The 27,842-nt window shown below is 38.5% G+C and overlaps 1 long non-coding RNA gene across 1 annotated transcript; it reads left to right on the top strand.

Annotated features, from left to right (window-relative positions):
- Positions 1-412: 412 nt before the first annotated feature.
- On the top strand, positions 413-27,639 carry LOC114062232. The gene is made up of 4 exons (XR_003572323.1): positions 413-477; positions 7,821-7,879; positions 26,573-26,699; positions 27,517-27,639. It is a non-coding gene; the product is annotated as an uncharacterized LOC114062232 (long non-coding RNA).
- Positions 27,640-27,842: the final 203 nt, after the last annotated feature.

The following is a 27,842-nucleotide window of genomic DNA, read 5'->3' as shown; positions in this document are numbered from 1 at the left end:
CACTGCTTATAAAGGAAAGTAAGGATGGGCTGTTCCAGCCACAGATGTTTCTTCCGAACTATATAGAGACTAAATATAGAGGTTATCTGTTTCTGTAGCCAATCACTGTAGTTCATGCCAGACAGTGTGTATCTGTAGAAGGATGCCATTTTTATCAGGAAATTAAGGAAGCCACCTGTCTTCACCATGTCCCTGTTTTCTCATGTCATTACCTTTCCTTAATTCTGGCAACCACAAGACAGTACCGTATCTTTCTACAAAGATATTTACGTAGCAGTCACATTATCACTCTATCTTACATAGAAATACTTAAATTAGCCTCATATTAATTAACATCAGCCAAATACTCCTATCAGTATAGATTCAACAGGAAAGAATTCAACACAGATTAACTTTTTGAATTTGCTTTTCAGGTAGGTTTTGCAGTCTCTGCCAAATTCCGTAGCTTCAGTGCTATGCTGCTTGCAGGCTACCTGTGTGAGTACCTTCACATGATACAGTGATGCCTTGCTGGACACATAGGCATGCTCTATTAGACTGTGTAGCACCAAGCAGAATGAATTTCTCTCTTGGTCGCAGTCTTTTACCATAACTTTCAAATACCTAGTATAGGTGGCATAATTTGTGATCTTTTGTGTCCAAAATTTTATGGAAGGAAGTCCAAGTTCCAATGGCATAAAACTAGATGAAGACTGAAATAAGTTTTGAATGTGTCAGCAAAGTAATATCACTAACACTAGTGATTAGAAACAACAGGTTGGAATTAAGTTTTGAGGAATGTGTATAGAACCGGTGGATGCTGCAAAATAAGTAAGCTATTAACTATGAGTCTCTGGCACTCACTGAATTTCTTGCCACTAGCGATGTACTTTCTAAAGAGATCTGGATATACTATTTTTTGCCTTGGAATAGTAAAAATACTTATGTTCAGAAAGGAAGCACTAAATGAGCAGTATTGAAAATCTAACAACCATAAGCTTAATAGCTGCTGAAAAAACACGACTAATAGTCTAACTGTCTAGGATGGCCTTATGAATCTGGAAAATCTCTAGATGACTTCTGCACTTAATCCTGTTTTCTGAACTGAGTGCTGGGGGATAACTGAAGAATTTTTTAGAATACCCACAAGCACCGTTGAGGCTTTCACACTGAACATTTACAGTTACAATAAATTAGAAATATTCAGGTGTCATGATAAAGCGTAAAATGCAAAAGCTATCATGTACCTTGAGTTTATGAATAACAAGTTGCTGCTGCAAAGGAAAGTGGTTGCAGCTTAACAGTCTTAGAACTGGGTTTTTTTTTTAGGCCTTGTAATAATGCACTCATTTTCATATCCTTTCTTGGATTCATGAGTTACTTGATTTCAAAAGTTAATGAAATTAATCATCACAACATTTGCTTTAAAAATATTTTCTAAAATAAGGGCTGAATTGCCCTCAAGAGGTGTCATTCCTCTTAGGCATCTGTTTTATGATAGGGGGGAATTACCCCATTTAAGTCATAGAACTTCATCCCTCATTACAGAGTCCCTATACAGCTGGTGGGAATGGACACTTAACTTTCACCTGGTTAGACAGATTTATCAGGACAGATGGATCCTACCCACCCATAGTAGTTAAAGTAATATTTTTTTTACAGTAAGAAATTCTAAGTAGTAGCCACTGTAGATATTTCAGAGTCCTCTCAAAAAAGGGAGATGCACAATTTCTTAGGGTAAGATTTTACAGTTTATTCAAATGTAGGTCTTTTAAATATATCTATAGGAAATAAACAGTGGTAAATGTAAGCCTTTACATTATATTAGAATATGTCGAATATAGATGGGAAGGAGTCCAGTTTTTCATTATCTATAAATTTCATCCAATTTAAAGGCTACTCTGTATCCTGTCAGTTAAAACATTTCCTGAGAGACCTTTTCCAAAGGGAATGGGCCGGATTATTGGAGAAATTTATACTTTGTCTTCTACCCACTTCTGATCCCAATCTAATAGTATATTTTCATTTGTTGGCCTGCCACCACTTAGGAGCTTCTGTATGGATGGGAGAAAAAATGACCACTATCTCTTCTGTTTGTTTCACTGAGTAACACAAAACCAAACATATGAAGTTAAGTTTTGGTCTCACCGAATGCACAGCAAAACTGCCACGGATTTTAGTGGCATTAAAATTTCACCACTGATATGTTTATGGCCACTCGGAACTTTCTTTTTTTTGCACTTCTGCCCTGCTGTATTGTTCAGTTTTTTAGAACAAGAGGAAGTGGTAACCCTTTCATTTAAGCTAATAAATCTGAATAGGGTTTTGTTGTGACTAGAGTTAAAGCATTGTGTGAGGTTGCTGCTGTAATATGTAATAATACAATCTAAGAAAGCATCAGCCTACAGTTATTTACTGTACCATGTAGCAGGAGTCTAGAGGCAACAGACAGTTGTTCTGACAGGTGATTTGACAACAAAGTATTAAAACTGTCATTCCAGCCTTACCAGACCACAGGACTAATGGAGCAGATACTGTTTGCTTTGCTATTAATTCACTAAAACTGTCAACACTGTTGTAAACTCTGCTGATGTTTGGGGGGCCATTGTCAACTTCAATCATGCCTATGTTAGAGTATTTTATTTGCCAATGAAAGCTGATGGGTGGTGGCTTTCCTGGAGGAGTTGAAAGAGCTGTAAATCCCACTCCCCTTCCCTGCCATTAGCACCACCCAGTGTGGTGTACACCCCTTACTGCATGATGGGGCACTGTCTTGTGGCTGTATGAAGCATACCAATACATGAAGCATGTGTATCCAGTGCTGGTTATGATTGTAAACTAAAATGACTGATTGAGACTTTGGGGTTGGAGTGTGTGGGGAAAGGTGAGGGGGAAAAAGGAAAACAAACCCCGGTTGTTGTTTAGGCATTTAATAATGTTTCTATTATGAACAAGAAGAGGTAAAGAATTAATTATACAAAATGAAGCCTCATATTTGGAAGCTATGCTCTACAGGCAGAGCTCTGTTGACTTAATCAGATGAAATTCCTGCAGAAAGCTGCCTTCTTTGCCAGTGAAGTAAGTCTAATAGCCTTTCAGGCTAAAACAAACTTTTAAGGATTTGTAACAACAACGCTATGGTTCTGCAGAGACAACAGCATGTCCATAAATTGAAACTAGTCATCTGACAGTCCCCATTTGTCTGACCTACTTTCTACTTGCACTCTGTAAGCAACCGCAAGAAGAAAATTTGGGGATGACAGAAGAAGGGGTGGTCGGAGGAGCAGACAAGAAAGACAGAATGTGAAGTAGCATACATGTGCTTTGTATCTCATAATTTATAACCAAAAGAAAATGAGAGAGGTGGAATGATGAAAGAATACTACTGTCTGAATAAACATAAGCCCAGTAGAGTGATTCCTTTCTCTTGGCTTTCACCAGTGACTGATGCGGAGGTGGCTATCTCTGAAGAGTTATTGTAAGGATCTCACTGTTTTTTATATTCCTAAAATGGATGAAAAAATAGTCTGTGTTCTGAGAAAAACTTCTTTCTCAGGTGTTCACTTTGCCTTTGCCAAATGTTGCTGTCCCCAAAACCAGGATGGTGGAAATGTGTGTCAGCATGCCAGTCATCTCAGTCAATAGACTGGCTCACAGGGCTGGTTTTTTTTGTCTAGCAGATGGTGAGTGGCTAAAGCATACTTCACCACACTGCTCTATGCACCTAAACATTGCCTTTTTGACCTCATTGTGTAGCTGCATCTGGAGCTTATGTAGTGTAAGCTACCCAGTCACATTCTGCAGCTTGCAGCCATAACAAAATCTTACTAGATGTTGGTTTGGAACATTTGGGATATAAAATGTGCTGATCAGTATGTTCTTGAAATCATTGGTGTTTCTGATGAGGGCAGGATATCTGTTTTACTTAGAAGCTAAAAGCTAAAAGAAAGCACTGGACTCCTTCTACTGAATTGAAAATGCAAGCCACTTTTTGTCTTAGCAATTATGCTATTTTTTCTGTGCTTTGCAATTACTTATGGCAAATATCCATGGATAGTTGTTAACCTGCTACAAAAACTACTAGAAGTCTTACTGAGGCTAGGAAATTTGCTATTAATACTAAAACATCCCAGTCTGCAGCACTGCTAACCCAATGCACATCCTGATCTGCCCTGGCTTTTGACATTCAGGAGAATGATTAACTTGTAAACTTGTATGGTTTTCCTCATGAATGAGTCCTGCAAGAAATACATATGTAAGTACAGCTTCAATGTGTAGACAAGGCAAATACGCAAATGTTCCAAAGTGCCATTGTGTCCTCCAAAATATTTACAGGTCAGGTAAATAAAGTAATGAAAAATGTAGATTCCGACTGACCTATGCACAAAGGGAGCCCTAGAAGTCAGTGAGAGCTGCGTGCTTGGATCTGGTGCAGTACATAGCACTCAGTTATGAAATAACTGGGCAATAAGGCACAGGGACCACGTGAGCACAGTAATTATAACGCTTGGCAGTGCTTATGTGATGACTGACCTTTTGCCAGAGCTAACCCCAAGAGCTGTGCCATTCCACTCAGGAGCAGAAGTTTTAGAGCAGGAAGCAGGAATAGCTCATGTTCTCCCTGGATTTCCAAAGGAGAAAAGGTGTTTGCACTGTGAGGACTGGAGTGCCACTCAGCTTCCCTATCTCCCTGAGGACTGCTGTGCTCTGCCCTATCTCTGCCATCCTTTTCTCTTCCTTCCTCACTTACCCAATGGACACAGTAACTTTGCTGGTGAACATGGAGACACTCCAGTTCTCAGCAGTTTTTCTCTAGTACTATAGAACCTGACTTACTCTAAGTACAATTTTAATGGACAATATTTTTCTTTAAAGCATTCTCTTTCTTTGCTATTTGCACTGCTGTTGCATCTTAACTACATGAGGGATGATAATCACAGCTTTGCTGGCTTTCTCAGCTTTGCCAGTGGAGTAGGTGATAATATGGTAGCTTTTATGAGCAACTTATATAAAATATTTAAAAGTGTAAGCTTGAGTCTAGGCCATAGAAAGCCTAAAGAGGGAAAAACAGCAGTAGGGCAGGGAAAGCTGGAAGAGATGAAAATTTCCACCTTCTAGAACATGTAAAAGCTGAGATAACCTGAGACCATTAGCATATAACATTTTAATAGGGCCTTTCTTTAATAGCAACCCGTTGTTGCTTTTATTCTAGCCTAGAGCTGACACACTGTAAACAGGACTGATGGTTTAATTAATAGTGTCAAAGAGACCAAATACCCAACTTTTGTCAGAAACAACTGGAAAAGAAAAGATGGAAAAAAGGAAGTCCCCTCCCATGCTGAAAGCATAGGGTCAGTCACTGACAACCTCTGTGGTGGTAATGGGAAGGTTTTATAGGCAGGAGGGGAAGTAGTGGAAGCCAGGCTATAAAATTTCTGGGCATCGGTCTTTCCATTAACTGCTCATATGTGAAAAATAATTTGCAAAATCCCAAGAGGAGAGCTTATAGCCTCTTTTCACTTATTCTTTTTCTCCTTGCCTCTGTAGGATCAAGTGAGGAAGATCTCTTCTGCTCTGCTTTTCCCTTGGTGAGAGAAAAGCAATTAAGACTATCTAACCAAAGGAACAGTCTTTTGTTGTTCTTTTTAATCCAGGCTTGTGGGTTAGTCTAACTCAAGCCACAAAAGAAAGCAAAGATATGCTGCCTGATATAAAATGACGAACATTGACTTCTATACATGTCAAATCTGTGTGTTTATTTCTCTGTGTTTGCTGATTCATAAAATGCTACTCTACAGCACTGAGATTTCGGACAATACCCCAACTTGTGTTAACCAAGTTCACAGCAGCTTACCAGCTAAATCAACTGAAATCTCGTGCTAATCAACAGAGGTTAACTGCTGATGTCGTTTGCACTGTTCCTTAGCAAAGGTGCTGAAGGTCATAATTTTGTGCAAACCCTAGTGTTGGCAGACAGTCAAAATAATACCAAGATCTGCTTTGGCAAACTAAGTTGGGCTTCCAAAAATACTTTTTCATAAAGTCCATCTAATGTGTATGGACTCTGTCGTCAGTGGGATATTCAGGATGAGGATTTTGATAAGGGTCGTAAAGAAAACTGTCTACAGTAGACTCCTTTTTTCAAAGTGTATCCTTGGGTTCACAGGGAACCCAGCTGTTTATACCAGTGTCCAGCAACTGTTGCCAAGGTTTTGTTGGTCTAAGAAAAAAGGAGCATTAGGTCAAACACAGTGTTACAGCACTGTAGAAAAAAATGTTTATGAAGGCTTTATATGAAGGTTTAATTAATTTGTTCTTTTTTTAAAAAAAATAGAATTTAAAATAAATATTGTGAGAAAATATTGTATATAATTAAAAAAAGATATGACTTCTTCACAGTGGTAGGATAATATCTAGGCATGTGATGAGGTTTAACTTCAGAATCTTGTACTTTATGATGATCTTGATTCAGATATTGTTTCTCAGCCATAGGGAACACTTGCTGACTGTGGTACAACTCAATGACATGGGCTGTCCTTTTAAACTTTAGCAGCAGGTGCAGTCTTGCACACCTTAACTGTGAGTGTGTGGCTAAATCTGCATCAGTTGAAATGATTTGCTGTATAAATTATTTCGTACATAAGCATTCTTTCACCCTATAAATTCTATAGTGGCTTTTTTTGTGAATAAATTAAGCCGTATGATGATTTAGCCACATCGCTGTTAGTAGATCCTAAAGCAGACTTTGAGCAAAGATATTTTACCACTTTCAAACTTGCAATGTTGCTTGCAATATTGGTGGCTGGGGAAGGAGCCCAAAGGAAGCCTGTCAGTAAACAAACTTTGTTCTAGAAATCTTATCACAAACGTCAACATATAAAAGAAAATGTGACATTAAAATGTACATCTTAATTGACAAGGATTAATTAAAACTTTTTATAGTTCAAACTGTATCAAATTTTGAGGAACAGCAGGAAGCAGTAGCTCTGTTTAGCTGTCATTTCCAACTATTTAGTGACTGTTTCTGAGACAGACGGAGTACCATGGTGATGCACAGACTGACTTTGGTCCATGAATGGCACATGCAGGCACCTCTGCTATGCAGAAGTATCTCCTTGGATCGTGATGGTCTCAGCTTTACTGGTCTCTGTTGAATGTGCAGCACTCCCAGTGACATTGATGGAAGTTCCATGTGTGCAGGAAAAAGATGGCCCAGTTGGGCAGAAGACTAATGTGAGATGTAACAGACCTGCTGCAGTTTCCCTTCTTTAATTCTGAGTTGGTCAATTAGTCACTGAACCTTCACTGGCTGCTGTCAGTGTGAATTGTGCCACTGACTGACCCAGAGTGGGAAGTCTCCCATGTTTCTGCCTATGCTATGCCTATGTGAACTGGACTGCTGAGAAACCTAACACTGGTTTGATTACTCACCCATTTCTATGAAGCCATGTTGTTACCCACTTAGATACATTTTGATAAGTGTGTGTGGTTCTCTTAGGCTGTCTAAAACTTCTATCATCTGCTTTTGCAATATATGATGTCTTAACTCTCTTAAGAAGTGCTTAGCAGTTGGCTTGCAAGAAGGGCAGATGGGATAAACGTTGATGGCAGCATGGTCACCCTGCTGTGTGCTTGGTACACGTGTACACTTGGACCCATGTTAAGGGGAATGTAGGTTTGAGTCTCCTTTCCTCGATCTTCCCTATATCTACCTCATGTATGTGACTGAATTTGAAAGTTGAACCAAAGCACAAGTTTGAGCTCAAAATATTTTGTAGGTGACTGGGATCATAAAAGTATCATACATGGTTGTATTGTAGTTTTGCTTCTTGTTCCTATAGCAACATCCAGCCAAGAAACTCAAGGCTCTTTACAAGTATTCCTGAATTAAGCTGATGAGGTAAGGGTGATTATTCTTGTTTACAAATAAGGAAATGCAGAGGTTAAACTAGTCGATCAAGGTCACTCAACAAATCTGTATCCAAGCCAAGAATAAAAGCTGAGTCTCGTCTGTGCTTCAGTCACCAGGCTGATATTCACTGTTTGAAGGGCTGTGCAGGGCTGAGGGGAGAGCCTTGTACAAAGACTACAGATTTCTGCATTCAAAATGTACGTTCCAGCTCAGATTGCCTCACTGAAGTGCCCTTATATTTTCATTTCCTCTTTGTCTATCTAAATTTTGCCCTTGTGAAAATATAATTATATCCAGTCAAAGCAGGAGCAAAATGATTTTGATGAGTTTCGCAAATTTCTGACAAAGCAAAACAAGCCTATGCTAAAAAAGTTTAACAATCTTTACATGTGTAATTGCTAATCCTTCAATGGCAATTACATAAACAGGTCTAGTATATACTTGTTTTGTTTCAGTGACTACACAAACCAAAGAAAACAAACATATTTATGGTAAGAACAACTATGAATTTTCTCTGGTGTTGCCACAGATGTTGTATTATATAGTGAAAAATCGAGTTTGATGATAGACAACAACAAATCTCCTGGGTTTCTTTTTAAATCACAGGAAGGCAAAAACTGTAAACTCTTAAACTTTTTTGATATCCAGCCTCTGCATCTTCCTCTGTACTTAGTGCTTGCCAGTGCCAGAATATCATGAACAGAGATAGCAGAGGAGAACAACAGGCACACCTTTTTAATTCCATCATCCCACTGGATGCTGTCTGTAGGATGTAAGAGTAGAAAATAGCAAGTGTACTCTTAGAAATGTTCTTTTTCTAGTCTGGGCTAAATAGTATAAAATGCTTTCTTGCTTCCTTATCTCAGGCGTATAGATGCCTCACCTAAGCCATGCTTCTTTTCTTCTAGATACCATTCCTTACAATTATTAGGTGGATGTTGGGCTTCTTGTTAGCTGTATCCTTGTGGTCATGCTCTTTTGTTTGGCTGCATGGCTGTGACTGAGAATTTTACACTGTTTGGAGGAATGGTTTGCTGCTGTTTTCTTAAGATTGCTGGCTACTGTGGCTGTTTTAGAGTTCTGCTGAAGAACAACTCAGCTTGGGTGAATGGCAGTAATTTAGCTGGGAAAAGGCTTGTGTGAGTCCAGAGTCATATTTAGCAACGTTTGCAGGTCTGACTAAAAAGTTCACAGAAGCACTAAGCAGAAAGGAGCTTATTGGACTGGCTTTATTGCTTTGAAGGGGGCAAAGCAGGGATGGGTTAAGGACAGGAATGGGGAGGATCACAGCCTAAAAGATAAAGTGGTCCTGGAAGCATGTAACCGTATATATATATCTCTCAGTTTGAATGAATATCCAATGTTTTTCTCAGCTTCTCAGAAATTCCACATACATGAGCGTTAAAATCGGTGAAACCCTGAAAGGATAAAGTGTAAGTGTCACATAAGGTCTGCTATTAATCTGCATTTTGATCACTGTGTTGAGTGACAGCTGCACCTCAGCTGTTGCTGTGCCCTTTGAGCTGGGCGGTCAGAGATGGGGATGACTCAGCGTACAGTGCTACTTCTCGATTTTTTCAGTTTACTTCTCAGACTTTTTACTAGCCTTGTCCTGTAATTTTTGTATCAGTCAGACTTGCTTGAGAATTTGTATGCAGCCAAATGACTCAGTATTACCAGTCCTTACCTTGCATTACGAAGGATCACCTTGTACAGTGTTTCTTTTAGGTACTGGGCCAGAGTTTTCGGCTGATTGAGAGTAGCTGTAGATCCAGATATGCTTATATTTTATAGCTCAGAGAAAATGAAATGGGAGAAATGTAGCAATAGAACCTAGATGAAACTTTGACTCTCTGCTTGACGATCTCAGGCTCAGGCCATTAGTTCTTCCTTTCAGAAACTATATCCACATGGATCTCACAGAGATCTTTACAGTTGTGGCAATAAATGTTTGAGTGGGAATACTTTAAATTAAAAATTTACATTAAAAAGATCTACTGATCTTTTAGTGCATTGAGATTTTTGAGAGAAGGTGGCTTCTTCTGTATATATCTAGTTTTGCTCTGCTTTCAATTTGGAGATGAAGCAACTCACTGTAATGATATTTGTAGAGAAGTCATTTGCCTGCTCTTCTGCTGCTTTTGAAGGAAGAAAAATCTGATTGCCACTATGTCAGCCTGTTGCAGCTTGATGGGAGATGGGTAGTGTAGGAAGTGCTGAGTGGAGGCACTTGATTCTGATGAATACGCTGGGTCCATGGTCCATGGTTTCCCTCTATGGGAAATGCAAGTGTCTGATGTTTCCCAGATTATCTGAAATTTCTCCCAACACTGAACGAGGTGAAAAGGCACCAAAGAAACCCTTTGTTGCATTTGAAAACAGATGAGTAAATGTCACAGGCAGGGCTCAAATAGCTAACTACATACATGTCAGTGTGAAGTTATGAACCTCTTTGTCTAGCCAGAGCACAGGGCTGATAAATCTGGTGGAGAGAAAGGTTTTGCAGAATGTATAGCTGGGGTCTTTGAGGCATTTTCCTAAATGTTGGTTAAGTTGCCACCCAAACTCAGCTGTACTTTGGCTGAAGAATCCTCTTCTGAACTTTTTTAGTCACAGAAGATCCTAGTCAGGTGCACGTACCCCTGTTACTCTTCTACAGCCTTGATGATCAACCAAAGTACAGTAATAAACTTATCTTGCTACTTTCAAAATACAGCTTATTACTATATAACTTTCTGATAGTTGAAAGTGCTTTTCTGAAATGCATCCCTGAAGCTAAGTAGCTCTTAAGCAAGTATGGAAGCCAGCTTATTGGTAAATTAGATGCTCTCTTGTTGATCAGATTTACCTTGTTCTGGAATGATTATGAGATAAACTCTGAATTGTCTTGGCAGCTTTAGTGCAAATCTTTTGTATCTGTAGTGAGTAGTTGTGAAACTTTATTAGGAATAATAAGGAATGCCAGCTTATCTCAAGTTTATGTGGAGACTCAACCTGATAAGTAAGAAGATGAATATGAGAACAATGGTGTTTGTGGAATATACCACAGCTGCCCATCATATATGGTGTTATTTTTCCTGTTGTGGTAGAGCAGAGAATGCAGTGGACTAACAGAGCTATTATAAAAGCTGAATGCAGTAGAATCTCATCTTTCATGCCTGGTAACACCTCCACGCATGGTCTTATTTAAATGAATCTAATAGACATGTCTGAAGCAAAATACTGCTCAGACAACATGTGGCCTTTAGAGAGAAACGAATGGAAGAAATTCTACACTCAGGCTGTCACTCACTCAGTTGTTGACACAACTGTTTGGGGATTGTGAACTGGATCAGGGAACCAGATAAGGTTAAAAATAATGCAAACGAGAAGGGATCAGGAGAGGGTACCAGCTTACTTCTGTGGAAGGGGGGAGGTTTTGCACTTCTTCTCTGAGCTCAGCTGTGCTTTGCACTGGCTCTCTCTCCATCCTGGACAACAGCGTCAATATTTATCAAACCCTTCTGTGAGCAGATTTAACTCACTAGGTAGAGCAGCAGAAAACTATCCAACCCATTTTTTTACTGTGCCATTTTAGCACATTAAATTAGCTTAAAGGAGGGTCTCTTGAGTACCAGAGCTAGTAGGAGATACAAAGCAGAAGCGTGACCTCCTCATAGTTTCAGGGAGCTATTAGTTTAGCTTAGTGTACCTCTGGAAACCCTATGCAAATAACTGTGTCATTGCATATGGGGTAGGAGGCAATGCCAGTGCGAAACAAAGTGACTGACAGAGAGGGCAGAGAAGAATTCCATTGCCAAAATCCCCTGTATGATGAAACTGAAGTGTCAGCATGAGACAGAAGGGCAACCCTTGTCTTTCTGTATCAATATGTAGAGATAGGTAGATAAAGGGTTTGGAGAAGGCTTAATGCTGAGAACCTGAAGTGCTGTATTTAGAATTAGCTGTAGGACTTCAGAAGAAATGCAGAGCTGAGTGTGAAATAACAAATGGAGATTGTAAAGTAAATGGAGATTTTTCCCCTTTAAAAACAAAGATAATTAATGGAAAGATAGAATTTAGATTTGCTTATAGAATGATTCTCTAGCTTATCATTGCCTAGAAGATAGTTCACATTTCTATGGCAAATTCCAGATAATGTGACAGACTGGTAGCCAGAGAGCCCTTGCTGGATTTCTTCTACACACATTCTGCATGTTGATCTTGTCCCTCTAGAACTGCTCTTTGCTCCCTAGAGACCATCACCAATGGACCAGCTGTACTAAATTCATACTTCAGCAAGATTAATTTCTTTCCCATTACAGTGATGGCTGTTTAATTAGGAGAAACAGAGCAACCACAGTACACTGAACTGAATTAGAAGTGTGTGAATGTAGATAGGATTTTTTCAGATCTAAACACACAGCTGATTTTCAGTAAGATGAATGCATAGAAACCAGTTTAAACTAAAAACTAAAATGTAGTGCCTACCCTATGTCTGCTTAACACTGCTCAAAGTTAACAGGTAGCTTTATTCTGGTTCTCAAGGACAGAGGCTAAATAAGCTCACTACCACTTCTGACGTTACCACAGCCCATTTATGATCAGTATTTGTATTAGTGATTTTACAAGGAAGATAAAGACTGGATATGTCTACAGGAGACATTAAACTTGTTCTGTGGATAGAGGATATCATTCCTTAGTTAGCTATATTTACCATAATATTAATTTTTCAGTTTACCTGTGTGGGTTTGACACTGGCACTTTAATCATACTGATTGTTCAAATTCTTTTCTCCTTACTTATTTAAAAGCATTGATTATTTTGCTTCTAATTGCTCTCGGATACTCCTGAAGAGAACTCTGCTTTATGATTACCTTGTTCATCAGTTTCTCTTTTATTTTGAGTTGATAGGACTCTGATAGGGTGCACAGTGTTTATTAATCTGATACAGGAAGAAGAAGCTGCGGTGATATGATTTTAATAGTTACCTAATGTCTTCATAGAAGGTATGAACTCAGAGTGACACATCCTTGGAAAGGTTCCCAGTGAAAACTGTCCTGGAGAGAGCACATCGAGCAAACAAAATTACTCAGGGCAAGCTTTGTCAGTTACTGCAAAGTGAGAAGAGGGAGCTTGGAAAAACAAACTGGACATTGCTGTAGAAAGGAAATCATGCCGGTGCATTCTGTGAGAGGCTGAGCACATGACGAGGGTGAGGACACCCTCACAGATGCCCTCCTTAGTGACACTTGGGTGGGTCACAGAGACAGAAGAAATAAAAAAGTCATGATTAATACTTGGTGTCTGAGACATGCCTTGCAGCAACAGAACATTCAAATCCTTTGCAGTGCTCTCATTTTTAATATTAGGTCCTTTCAGTCGTTTGCATCAGGCGGATCACAGAGTCCACATCTTGTGATTTCAAGGTATCTTCTTTACCTCAGCTTTTTCCCATCTAGTCTAATTTTCAAACTCCTTGTTAACATGACAGCTGGTACCAACAGCATGCCATTTACTGAAGTTCCTGTAGTGTGAGAGGAACAAAGCACACCATTTTTGAGAGGATTTAAAACTTCAATGTGCTGAGGGTGTAGCCTCCCCATTTTCACTCTTAATAATTACTCCAATCTTGTGCTTTTGTATAAGGATTTAAATACAAATCTGTAGGGCATCTGAAGAAATAGCCTAGGTGAATACTTTTTCACAAAGAAGGTAAAAATGCATTCTCAAACTGAAAGCTATGGTACTTTTCTTAAAACTCACCATTGTTTATTGGGCACTGAAGAGGCTTTTCTGCTAAATGATAATATACTGGGTTAACTTTTGCAAGGAACAAAAGCAGTTCTGAATACTGATACTACATTCCCATAGCTTGAGCTCATGGGTTGCATTTTTGCAAAGGTAACACCACTGCACCAAAACCCCCAGCACTGTAAACATTGTGCTGCAAAGCGCTCCAAACTCCTTGAAAACAAAGCTGAAGGGTTTTCCCATATGTGTCTTTCTCCTGAAGAACAAGAGAAATAATTTCAAGTTTATGGGTTCTTCCATACTGTCTCATGCTATAATTTCATTGATTGTTATGTTTGTTTTATGTTTTTATTTTACTGACACTATGTAAATCCTGGTTAGGAAAACTTTTCCAAAGATTTCACTGCATAATCTCTAACTCATTATCAACTTTTAATGAAAGCATAATGCATAACATTTCCTAATAGTATATTCATTCTGTATAAGCACTTCTTTTGGGATAGATGTGAAGAAATAATACACATACGATATTTTTTCCTATTATGTCAGACATTATTACGTTTGAATGAAAAGTTTGGTGGCTGTTTTCATTCTTCTAGGTGCTAAGGTAGACTGTGACAATCCTGTGTATGGGATGTTGGCTTATAGGCTGGTATCATTATGTTAGAGCAGTGGAAAGATGTGATAGCATGGCTGTAATTTTGTCTAACTATTAAAATTCTAAGTTTTTAAAAAGCGAATGTTAATTTGAAATGTTCTGTCTTCTGAAGAAATGTGATTTTTTTTTTCAAAGTTGCATATTGTAAAACAGTAATATATTGCATCTGCTTTTATGATTTGCTTGCTTTGGTGGAGGGGTTGGAGGTACTCAAGAAAGAAGTTTAACTTGGAAATACTTGGGGTTTATGTTTAGTTAACATTTGTAAGGACTTTATTTTGCATTGACCAAGAACAAGTGCATGTTGACAACACATCATTATTTTTGCAGCTGCTCTCCTATGTGTTAACAAACTAAGATATGTCTTTGACCACTTGATTACTATTAGCCTGTACCCAAATATAATATCTAATGGATTTGCAAAACTGTGGTTCTTGGAGATATTTAATTATGGAATCACTTCAGGTATTTAGCTGTTGGACTGCATATTTGACATTGAAAAGTCAACAATAGCCGCCACAGGGCTGTATTAAAATAACAAAAATCTTCTCTTTAGACATATTGAGTCACATAACAAACATGTATCTTGCAAAATATGTCATTAGTGTTTATTCTTAACGTGGTTCTTCGATGTTGAAAACACTTATCATGTTGTCTGTTGTGCATAAACATTTGTGCAATTAGTTCTGCAAACAAGCATAAGCAATGTTCTTAATAAGGACTAGTCAATTATTTCCACACCATTCCATGGAGGCCTACCTGAATGAGCCTCACATATTAAAACACTATATGTTTTCCTAATACAAAAGATCCTCTACGTATTTGAAAGATCAGCTCATACGAATTTGGCAACCTGAATGGAACCCACATGTTGTCATGCCACTGATCCAGCACTCTTCTGGAGTCTTGCTGAAGGCATCCGTACTTGATTGTTTTCCCTGTGAAAATCTGCACTGAATTTAGTACTCTTAAGTAAAGGACATGTGAGTGACAGTCGTCTCACCATTAGTCTTTCTCACTTTTAGTCTATGGGCCTGTCTCTGGCCTTGTATTTGGTTCCTATAGGGAGTCAGAAAACAGGAAATAAGGCACAAGCTTCTGCAGGTCCACTGAAACTAGATTATCACAGGTGTGCCCATTTGTATCAATAAATGCAAAGTAATTGACTAATTTTAGAAGGCAGTAGATCATGTTGTTTCTCTAAAGACTAAGAGTATATTGGTTTTGTGTTGTAGCTGATAAACTCTGAAATTGATTGATTAATTAATACTGAATTGCTTATCACAAGATCACAGTTTAAAAGAAAACCCACTGTCTGCAAAGGAGCAAATGACTCGCATCTCACCAGAGCCTCACCAAACTCATCATCAGAGACGATCTTCCCACAAACTCTGTGTGTCAGTAGTGGAACCAAACTAGTCAGAACAACAAATGCAAAACTAATACACAGTTTCCTTCAACAACCACAGTAAATGCTCCTCTTTGAGGAGAAGCATCACTTGTCTTTCATCTGTCCCCACTGTCCTATCCTCCTCCTCTGGCTATATTTCCCATCTGATCTACTTGTTTATGTTACTCTTCTCTCTGATATTATCAAATACCTTAATGTAACTGAGGAAAATTCAGAGTGACTGTCTCCAAGATGTAATTACCTTAAGTTTGGTACTTCTGGTTTAGACCTGTAGAAAGATTTATGTTCCTGAAGACTTGTCTGCTTTTCTTGAAAGCGGCACTTATTCTAAGGAAAGATCTTGCCTCTCCCCACCACCTTTATTTCGTAGCAGAGATTAAATCTTTCTTGCTTTGCTTGCTGCCTGCTAGCACTGGCTACCCCTTTACACCCAGAAGAGTCAGAAAAGCTTTTGATGGCACAAGAATCAGCCATAGAAATGTATTTATACAGAACAGAATGAGCTCTGAAGAAAACTGGGAAAATGGCTTTGTTTGTAGCATTTAAAATTCTGGATTATAAACATTTGTGTTTGATTAACTTCACCCTCAGTTATAGCTCTGACTAAGCTTGCAATCTGTAGTTTTGAGACTACAAAGAAGAAAAAATATGGAATGTCAAAGTTGACATTCTGGAAATGTGTAAAGGAAAGGATAAACAAATAAAACCAGCCTCCACATTTTGTAAAGGAACATTCTGTGCACTGGAAATACTGTTATTAACTACAATCACGGGACTCACATGCAGTGGTAAGGAAGAGTAAGCAGTATGAATTACTGAATGCACTTTTATTTAAAAAAAAAAAACTTTGTGTAATCCTTGTGCATGAATAAAAGAAGAAAGAGGATGTCTCTTAGAGGAAAAGTAAATGTCACATTAGGAGGAAAAAGTTAATGAAGATCATCAGTCAAACATCAATATGTGATACAACCTAACCCGAGGGCTGCTAGAGCTCTGCTAAGCTTAATGCAGTAGATTCCCAAGGCTCCCTGCATGCACAGTTAATTCCACAATCAATACCTTCTTCCAAAATGTGATTAAATAGGGCTAAGTTAAGACACTGCTATAAATTGCCCCCAGAAGAGTTCTTGTTTTTCATCAGCCAGATAGCTGAATATTACTGCCAGAGAGCATAAAGAATATGACTGCCTCTCTGCTCTCACGTTTATAAAGAAGAATTGATAATTCTAGTGAAGCTTTTGGAGAGCTAAGGACACACTGCTGAGTGGCATCTAGGTGTTGTTGTTATTAAAAGTGCCTGTATGCCAGTGTAGCTATATATGGTGTTAAGAGTCTATGCTGGACTGCAAAAAATTAGCAGATGAATTCTGAAAAAGATTTACACTTAAATCCTATTTCCAAAATTGAGTTGGAAAGGGGATTTATTTAATAAAGTGTTGATATTTAGAAATGAGCTACCTCTGAATTCAGGGAAGAGAAGGGGTAACATTTTAGACTACGCACAATCAACTAGATGTACATTTCATCCTGAAAACAGGTCAAGTGTTTCTTTGCTGACCAGCTCAGGTCTTTTCTTCAGACATCTAATCCAGCATGATGAATTCTGTGTCTAGGCCACCTAGGGCTTTATTCAGAAAGTTCTACCTACAGCTGTCAATCAGTTATTTCTTTTGGCACCTCTCAAGGCCTAGATTTGTCCAAAAGGAATTTTTATGCAAAAGCATTAGGGAATGTATAAGTAATCTGGCCTGTATCCTTATGTCTAAGTCTTCTTAAAAGTCCAAAAGAGTAGGGTCCTAAGTCACTCTGGCACTTTCAGTATGTTTATTTTCAGTGCTGTTGGAAAAGATACTGCTTTACAAAATAAAAGAGCAGTTCAGTTTTGTAAAATACAAGTCTTCATCATACTGACAGTACCCATTGCTGAGCTTTTGTCATATGATTCTAGTCCATCTTTTCACATCTGCTGATGAATGCTTAAGAAAAAAAAAAAGGACAAGTAGGGAAGAGAATTCAATTTGATCTACAGGATTCGCATCCCAACACAAACATCAGATGGAAAAGGTCAGTGAACTAAAAGTCTTTTTTTGGCAATGGAGCTAGGAGGTCCAGAAGAATTTCTGTAAATAGAAAACGTAAAACAAATCATAAATGTAAATCAAAAGAACATCCTGTTCTTGTTTATCTTGCAGATGAAACTAGAAGTTCACAAATCTTCATGCACAATTGAAAGGGGTTTTCAGACAACCTGTTGTCTGCCTACAATATGAACAGCTGTTTGTAGGAAAATTTTCTACATAGATCACTGCAGAAAAGGAGTAAGGTGTTGACAGCCTGATGGATGAGTTTGGCTGGTGTGGTGCCCATCCAGTTGTACGACTAACACTTTCATCTACAGTATGTATTGCACACAGTCAGATTGCCTGTCATATAGTAGCACTTCTAAAGTTATAAATGGAAAACAGAAGATCACCTGAGTTCCTAAAGAGCAAGTCTCCTAAATGCTCTACTATTAAAAAGAGTAGTGAAAGTTCAAATTAAATTAAAGAAATAAAATACTCTTTATATGAACAGTTGCAGCTGTTAATATGTGGAAATGATCATGCTGCTGTGCATACAGAGATGAAAGACAAGCAAAGGTCCCATTGCTATGTAGAATTGCACCCTGTTTCCCAGCCAGGAGCACTGCTGCTTGTCTTTCAGAATATTGATGGCCCTTATGTAAGCAAAATTTTGCTAAATGGTCAGCCAGATGTGGACATGCACACATTGTTTCAATCAGTTTGCACTGACTGGTATCTAAAGTCCCAGGAGTCTCATCCATTTAGTTTGTGCATGGAACTCAGTGTGGCTGCAATACAAAAAAAAAAAAAAATCTTCAAGCCACAGTTTTTATGAAGGAAAAAAAAGATTTTTTTTTTCTTTATTTTTTTACTTGCTGAAAAGACGAATAACTATCTGTTTCTGCTAGACCTTTCCCTGGTATTTCCTTCTAAAAGAGAAATGGATTACCACTCCAACATGGTAGACATTTGATCTGTTGACCAGTCCTGGTCTGTTAGGGTATGGAATTGCAAATATGCTTTTTTTTTTTTTTTTAAAGTCCTGCTACTAGGTGGCTCAGTGGCTATATGCAAGCCATGTAACTTTCATGAGGAACTGTTCATGCCATGGCAGATTCCTGCAACTGGCTGGTTTAATCTTGGGCTGGAAGTGAATGTGGGAAAGCTTTGTTCTGTCATTGTCTGCTAGCGGCTTACAGAAAAGAAGAAAGGAATTGAGTTCATTAACTATTCCACTCCCCTGTAGCCATATTTGTAAAGTTTCTGTTATATTTAGTATTTATCACTGTTGCAAACTATTGTGAGGTGTCTGCAAGGTCAATATGCTACTGTACAGAGTCCTCTCTTACCGTGAGCTGAACTGCTAAAATGTGACTGTTACCACCAGCCCGGCAAATACAAAAGCAATACAAGAGATTTTTCCTCTCCTATTTCTTAACTGTATAGGACAGGAGTTTTCATTATCTTAATGATTTTTTAAATAATGTATTATATATATATATATATTTATGCTCAATATATATCAAGCAAGCCTTTGCATTCTCTCTGGCTGGGAGTACTAATCTTACAGATGGAAAATGAGTTTTATCCTTTATTTTTATTGTAGGGGTAGGACAGCATTTGATACTTAGTTTAACTCCACAGTGGAGGCATCTGAGGATGTGTAGTTGCCCTATTTCCCTGGCTGGGGAAGCCTCCACTGATAAGTGCGGGGTGATAGGTTTTTGTAGGTGCTTCACCTTGTTCTTCCCCTTGTTCTTCCGTTCTGAGAATTTTTCTACCCCCAGTAAAAAGAGCCTGTTTGCTGTATTACACTGGTAGAAGGTAAAGTACTCTAAAATCCATTTAATCTCTGTAACACAAAGAAGAGATCTCTCTTCATATTACAGATGTGAAAATGGACAAAGGCCTCGAAGTCTGTCTGTGCTGGATCCAGCACTGAGTTACCTCTATCAGGTATATTCTTCTAGGTATACTTTTGCAGCACTCCTTTCTGAAAGTACACACAAAAGGGTAAAATTTCTTTTGATGTCAATAGTTTTAGTAAGAAATTGACAGGAATGATTCCGACCATGTTGGAATGTATGCCATATTTTAATTACATGGCTCTGGCAAACATATTTTTTTTTCTTCTTGGATAACTTTTTCCTCCTTGGGTTTTTCAGGGAAACCTTTTCTGAATGCTTGCTCTGAGGACAGATCAATATTTTTCTACTTCTTTTGACTACTAGAAGTTCCATACTGTGCTGGCAGTCTCACAGGCAGCTGGTATTTTGGCTAGTTAGCTGGTTAATTAGGGTGTTGTGGTAGGGGTACAGAGGGGAGGATATATTTCTGTAGAGGTGTTTCTAAGCTGCAAGTACAATCGTTAACTGTTTTATTTTAGTCCCAACTGCAGGGAAAGGAGTAGGAGAGCTGTTAACATGTAGCTTTGTAACAATGCCTTGTTTCACTGCTCTACTTATAAATAGCCAAAAATTTAAAATATAGCACAGACCCCTCTTTCCTGCAGAAAGAAATGGAAAACACTGACAGTACAGACTACAAAAATGATGACATTAGCAACTGTGTCATGAAACTGGAGAAGAGATCCCCAAATGCTGATTTGTAAGTATAATCGCTTTTTTCTCATTATGCTGTAGTTCAATTACTGCCTCAGAACCAAAGGCCTGGGCTTGCTAACGCTTAAGCTGATTGAAATCTAGAGTAATTCAAATATGAAGAAATCATTCTTGAGTCATTCATGTCCCACTAGATCTTTTACTGGCTTGAGGAAGTGTTCAAATTAAACTAATGCTATGTTCTGTGAATAGACAAATCCTGAGATTTCAGCCAAAGTTGCTAAGTCTCACATACAGTGAGCTGAAACAAAATGTAAACTCTGATTCAGCGAGCAACATTGTGGGTTTTGAGCAAACGAGGATTGTTGCCACAATTGCCTTATTAATTAGTGTCACTAAACTTCATCAGTGTCTACCAAAGCTGATCAAACATGAATTAAGGGGGGCTCAGCAGGGCAACTTTTGCTGTTTGCTATTTGGACATAAGCATATTCTTGCAGGTTCCTCACCTGGCTCCCTGCTTGATACAGACATGCACAGCTTTTATCCCCAGTGGCATGGTTTTAAATTGTTTCCAGCACTATCTTCCCTGGTGATTCTTGACTGCAGAGAATAGTTTTGATCCTCACTGTTGCACTGAATGACGACTTGTGCAAGGGTGCTGGGCAGAGCCATTTACTGGTGAATGTCTCTGAAGAGTGGGGCACAGTCCTCAGCCAGGCAGGTAAAGCTAAATGGGCTCACAAACAGCAGCCTTGGTCACAGAGCAGATATATAGAACTAAAATGTAGTGGATACTTTATCAATTCTTTTTTTCAATCATCTTCCTTTTATCAAAGGAAACAAAAACAGCTATAAAGAGTACTATTCTTAACTGTGTATTAGCTACATGAATAAGATATATAAGATATTCAGAAAAGAGGAAACAGCTTAGAGACTGCTGTCTGCCGGAGTTCTGCAGTAATATTGTAAGTTAACTTACTTTGAGTGTACTTCTGGATTAGTTTGCAAATGAAGCAATGAATGTTTTGTCATATAATATAAATAGGGCTATAGTATAATCTTGACATAGGACTGAAGAAATAAGTTATGGACTATAAATATAATCTGTTCTGTAGTAGAGGTCAGCTATTTTATGCATACTGAATAATACCAACCAATCCTAAAACATGAGGAAACATCCAGTTCAGATGATTTACCCCATCAGATGTCGTCATCTGTTAAGTCAGTTCCTTTTGATAATGTTACAAGACCAAATCTATTTTTACCCAGCTCTGTTCTAATATCGTTCACTAGCTCTTCAAGTGCTTTGGTCCAAAGCCTGAATGAACAGGTGTAAGAACATTATCTGACCAAATATGAACTCATGTATTTTATATATTGTACATGCTCACACTTTTATTTATAAAATGAGTTCACTGACCCTGGCATTTTACTTGCACTGTTTCTGTCTTGTCTGTTGAAATCTGAAATGATAGAAACCTGTATCTTCTAAACCTTCATGACAACAAGCAGAAGTAAAAATTCAGTGAAAGATGAGAGGTTTTTTTCCTCTCAGCTGAGGTAGTGAACTGAACGTAAAGTTTATTTTTTGTCTTTTAGTCTTCAGGAGTAAACCAAAACTGTTGTTTGCAACTTTTTGTTTTGGTCTATGTTGCATGTTATGTTTTTTTGTTGTTTTTGGTGTTTTTTTTTTTTTTTTTTTTAATTTTTACCTACCAAAACTACAGAGAGATATAAGGAAACTTTTTAATGCTCTGTATTTTTTCAGAAGAAAGTAAGATACAAGCAGAATGTTCATGTTTTTAAGCACACTGTGTGGAGATGTCTGATTATTTTTCCAAAGATTTTGGAAGGAAATACTTAAAGCGTTCTGTACTCTGTAGAGATCTTTGCACTTCATGTATGGTCTTTGTTTAATGAAAGCTTGGGAATTTCATGTCTGTACCTTTCTTTTCCTGCATGGCTCAGGGTGCCTTAAGCTACTAACAGTTATTCAAAGGTTTGTAGTAAGACACAAAGAAATTACATATAGTCAAAAGGCAGACCCACTGGAAATGTAACAGGTCATGTAACTTTTAGACATACTAGGATCAAATTACTATCTTAAAATGTGTACTTTTTACAATGTTTTTTACAAGGATCTGATAGCAGAGTAGCAGTATAACATTGGCAAGCAAGTCTGCTGCTTGTTTGCAGGTGGCTCATAGCTACCATATGCATAAGGGTGGAATTTTTAGCAAGTATTTTTAGCAAAGTCTGTGTGTGAAAGTTGGAGCTGACCACCCTTTCCGTGTAACCAGGGCCAATATTTTTCACTGAAGCAAGGTTAAAATTATGGAACTAACTGATGTTTATTCAAGCCAATAATCTAATTGAAAGCACTAAACCTGTATATTAGTATGATTCCAGGAGAGACAGATAGCATTGCATGTTGTTAAGTCTCACAGTCCTGGTATGGCTCTGTGTATCATTGGCTCATAACTTTGAGAAACTTTAACAGTTTTGGCTGTACTTTTCTATTGCTGATGTCTCCTTGAGGTGGAAACCTTTGACAGATAGCAGCCAAGTGATTGAGGAATTTCTGAAAGGAATGTTAAGGGAAGAATAGATTGCTTTATTCCTTAAAAATATTCTTGAAAGATTATCTCTGCAGTGTTGTAGTGTGGCCTTGGATTTGGGGAGAATGAGAGAAGGAATGGTAGGCAGCTGGATGACAAAGAGGAAAGAGTCATGGAGACAGGGCAAGAAGAGGGAAAGAGTGAAAAGGGAAGCTGGCACTGGAGAGAAAAACAACTGAGATAGTTGTAAGCTGAGACTTTGGTGGGCAAAAAAGAGGACAGGTAGCCACAGGGGTGTAGAGTAGAGTTCACATATCAAAGTCAAGGATGGAAGCTGCTTGGGAGAAACACCGAGAGACAGATTGGGCAGGGTTGTTTAAGACAAGGCAGGAACAAAATAGCTGGTACACATCTGAACAAGAAACTCGGAAGATATTCCATGTGGGATTTGTTGGGAGACTGTGTTCGGAGAACAGTAACCTTGGAGGGAAGGCAAAGAAAGAGAGCTGAGACTGGCTTAGCAAGGACGGTGGGACAGATATAAGAGACTTGCTGGAGAAAGAAGAGGACACAGACAGATGGGCAAAAGGGATTGGCCTATGACCGGGAGCTGCTGTTACAGAAAGCCTTATGCATACACAGGGACAGACAGGAAGGCCTGGGTATTGTGAACAAAATCCAAAAAAAGTGGGTGAGAGTTCTACCTGTCAGAACACATTTTTCTGGGATGGAACCCGCTATTCCTAAATTACCTTTCCTATCAGCCAGTAATGGTAGTAAATGTCACCTGAAAAAGCAAATGGCTTGCAACAACTTCTGCTGGTTTACTGGCAGGAAGGCAGCTTGTCTGGCTCAGGGACAGAGACCTGTGCTTTGGGTCCAGAAGTCTTGGCTTGTGGATATATGATAGACACCTGTGACAGGCAGAAGTTGGTGTAATGATTTAGTTCTGTTCTTTCCAGGCTGTGATTTGATAAGTGTCTAGGAAATGATACACAAAATGGTACTTCTTAGATTGTAAAACTGAATAATTCAAAGTTACTAAGTAGCTACAAGAGTCTGCCCTGAAATCAGTGATTAATTTCATAATACACTCTTTCTCTTGTCTTTCCCTACTGAATTTATTCTGTAATACTCCCATGACATGCTTTTGTATCCTCTCTTTGTTATCTGCACTAATTTATGATTGACATGCCCAGTACTCTGATGAGTACTCAATGTTTAGTACTGCTGATACTCAAAGTAAATCATCTATATAAATCAACTACAAGATGACTCTTTAGCTGTGCTTCAAATTGCAACCCACAATCTCAAGCCACATATGGGAAGATGAGGAATATGCAGTTGCTAAAAAACAGTGAAAAGTGTGATTTAAATGGCTTGGCTGGCACTGCAGAAGTACTCTGGCAAAAAGCCACATTCATTTGTTTTCATTGTGACATGTTCTGTTTTCTTCAAGTTCACCTTTAAACACTTGCCAGTTTTTGCAACAAATGATATAAAGGGGAAAAAAGAGTGCCCAGAAAGTGTAGCCTTCATCACTAAGTTGTCTGGATTTTGTCCCAGAGGAAAGCCATGTAGTAAACTGACTAAGGCAAGGGCCCCAAAAAACCGGTATGTAATAATATATTTTTAGGCCTTAACTCAGTGTACACTGATAATCCTTAGCACAACATCATGTCATAAACTCAGGTGCTTTTGGAGCTTGGCAGAGACTTAGAAAAACACGCTTAAAGTTTTGACTTCAGATTTTTGTGAAAACCAGGCCATGCCCTATAAGGTGTGCTGTGCTGCTACTGCTGCTGGAGGATTGGAACAAAAAGTAATGACATGAGTCTCTGCTTTTATTTTACAAGTGCATTTTTAAATGTAAATGTACTCAGAAAAAACGTACTCTCTACCTGACACCAGATTTAATTTGTATTAAATTTGTATTAAATTATGTAATAAATATTTTCATTTATAAATAATTTATAAATACATTATTTAATTTATTTTTTATTTATAACGTTCATTCTTATGTTAAATGTGTTCAATTTACCTAGCCCAATGACTACTGCCTCTGCTTCTAATCCAGCAAATTCAATGTGGACCATACAAAATTAAACAATAATCTTACAGGACCATTCCAAGCTGGGTTTTATAAGGGTGGACAACTGCTGGTAGAGCAAGCATGTTGGCTTGTGTATTTGCTCACATGTGTTCCTCTGGGAATCTGGATTATTCACATGCTATTGTTATGCATGACTCATTCGACCCGATGAGCCACATGTGGCTGGGTTTGTGCACAAATAGGAATTCTGCTCAGCACCTGAGGAAAGCATGCTTTTCCTCAGCACGTTCCCAAGTCTTGCTCCAATGAGCAATCTACTCCTGCCTGTGGCATGATAGCAGTTTTTGGCTTTCTCCTATGAGTTGATGGCAGTGGGAAGATTAGCAATCTCTCCCATGCTGTTCTTGTGGAGGTGAGGTCCAGCCTGGCCACTGTCAGGAACTGTAAGTTCTGCAGTCAGAATCATGGCAGTTGGCCTGTTAGAGTAGGCAGAAGATTAGAAATAAGTTTTCTCCCCTCCAACTGATTCATCTCTGCCATTTCACCAAATGTAACATTTTATGAATGTCAATTAAACTATGAAATAACCCCAGAACACCCTCAAAGCAGACAAGCAGAGTAATCAGGTATGCATGACGTTTTGTAGAGTCACTTCAGTACCTCTAACTGTACTTTAGAAGAGGAACACCTGAGGGAAAGTCATTAAGAAATTACAGTTATATAGATAAATGTCATGCCTTGTTTTAAAATGTGCAGCACATAGCAAAGAGGTGCTGAATTGCTATATTAGAATGGCCAGCACTGTCTGCTCAGGGCAGGAGGGTACAGAGAATTTTTTTCAGTAGTTAATTTGTAAAAGTTTTGTACTTTTAAAGGAGAGGGTAGAGATTTGAATGTAGAAGGGAATTAGTTTAAAGAGGCAAATCAGAAATAGAGGATCAAGCCACAGGACTAAGAGGTCCCAGGAGAGAAATAGGAGTGAGTGAGGAGTATAGGAACCTCGGCAGGGTTTAAAACAGGACAACAGATTTATGGACACTACCTTTTTTTTTTTTTCTCTTGGAGGTGCTGATATCTGGTTGGTGTTTCTGAGACTATTAACAATAACTACCTTCCTCAGACTCTCCAGCAATGGCTCATAAACTTCCTGGGATCTGTAACCCTCTTGTTGAAAATTACTGGTTTGCATTAAGAGGGTAAGTGTTTAATGTTAACAGCAACATGCTGGTTTAGGTGGAAGAGCCTAATCCAGATATTAAAACAACATTCAGTCCTGAAGGAAAGAAACTGGCTTTCACTTTTAACTCACCTGCTTTCAGGTACTACATTTCAGGAAAGTGTTTGAATACAGCTTTGGGATGCACGGGTTAAAACATATTCCCAAGGCGTAGGCTTTCATCATAACAATGAGAAAACTTACAGCCAGAAGTGCTTTGATAAAGTAATACCAAATGCAGAATTACCTCTGTTATCTTCCAGTGAAATCCCTGCACTGGGAGAAGTTTGATCATTTGCTAAGAAGGTGCTTACTCTGTAATTGTTTCCCAATCATTGAATGTTTGGGTGGGAATTTACCCTATCAATGTATTTTTATCTCAGATGCCACATTACATTTGTAATGTGATACACCTGTATCTTTAGCAGAGCTGGTTGCTGCTTCATTGCTTTTCCTGCCAATGATTCTGCTGTTCCTGTGTCTTTCCATGGTTTAAGAAAGACCTCTCCCTTAAGTGAGACTATGAACAATGACTACACTTCAGAAAAGCAGGTAACAAATCAACAAGTACTCGGTGGAGGACAATGATATTTCTTTCTTCAGATATTATTTCAGTATTTTTCTTCTTCATTGCCAATTTTATTCTTCTGTAATTTCATAAGTACCTTGTAGAAATGAACAGAGACTTCACATGTCCCATGGGCATTCTGCCTGACCATGTAAAGAATGTTCACTATCACTCAGATATTTGAAAATAACAGGAAACCTTGTACAGATCCTCATTAATATGCAATAAAATGGACTGGCTTCTTATCTTGGAGATACAGACCACTCTTCCCTGTAATAGAGAATATCTGCAATAAAGAGACAAAGAAAATGATGTGCTTGTAAGAGCAGCAGTATATTTGCCATAACCAGAATTGCTCTGAGGAAGTGGTGCCTGTGCTTTTGGCCTGGACAGTCGCATAACTTCTGATAGCTGTGTGATAAGGAAAGGTGTGACCCTTCCGCTGCCAGATAAGTGATATATATCACATTCTCAAGATCTACCTGCCCTGTTATTTAGCTGTCACACATCCAGGTACATGTGAAATGAGTCATCACTGAATGCTGTATGTGTTTTCCTCAGAGGTTTACTCTGTCCTATGTTCACTGCACAATGTCATATGGCCAGAGGTCACAAATCAGTCTTGGCAGACACATATACACAGTTATACCATGCATCGTTCTTATGGTGGTGGGACTTGCCTTTGGGCTATAGATGAGATGAAGGCAAGTGCAAGGTCTGCGAGACACTCAGAAGAAGTGATTGGTTCAGGCTGCCCAGGTGATCACCTGGTTTGTGGCTTGCTGCCTCTCCACGCTTCAGGGACACTGTGGAAGATGGTGATAAGTGTGAGCTGTGGCCTGGATGAACTGCTTGGTGTGCTGTATTCACCTCATGAGCTTACCACCCCTGCACTGAAACCACTCTGACTCACTAGCTAAAATTTCATCCATTGATGTAATTAAAAAGTAATAAGAATTGAAGCAAGGCGAATGAGACTTTTTAATAATCTCGGTGGATATCTCTAAATCAGAAACATAGAAATAATTTTATTTTAGAATAAGTAGACCTTATTAAATTGAAGTTTCAAAAGTGACTAGGTTTTGAAAGCATAACAAGGTGGGTTTAATCAAACTCCAAATTCCAAA

This window comes from Empidonax traillii, unplaced genomic scaffold (genome assembly GCF_003031625.1).
Source record: "Empidonax traillii isolate 1590-97213 ecotype Southwest subspecies unplaced genomic scaffold, ASM303162v1 scaffold389:size961896, whole genome shotgun sequence".
In the NCBI taxonomy this organism is placed as follows: Eukaryota; Metazoa; Chordata; class Aves; order Passeriformes; family Tyrannidae; genus Empidonax; species Empidonax traillii.
The sequence above is the reverse complement of the archived record's forward strand: the minus strand, read 5'-3'. Positions and strand labels throughout refer to the sequence as shown.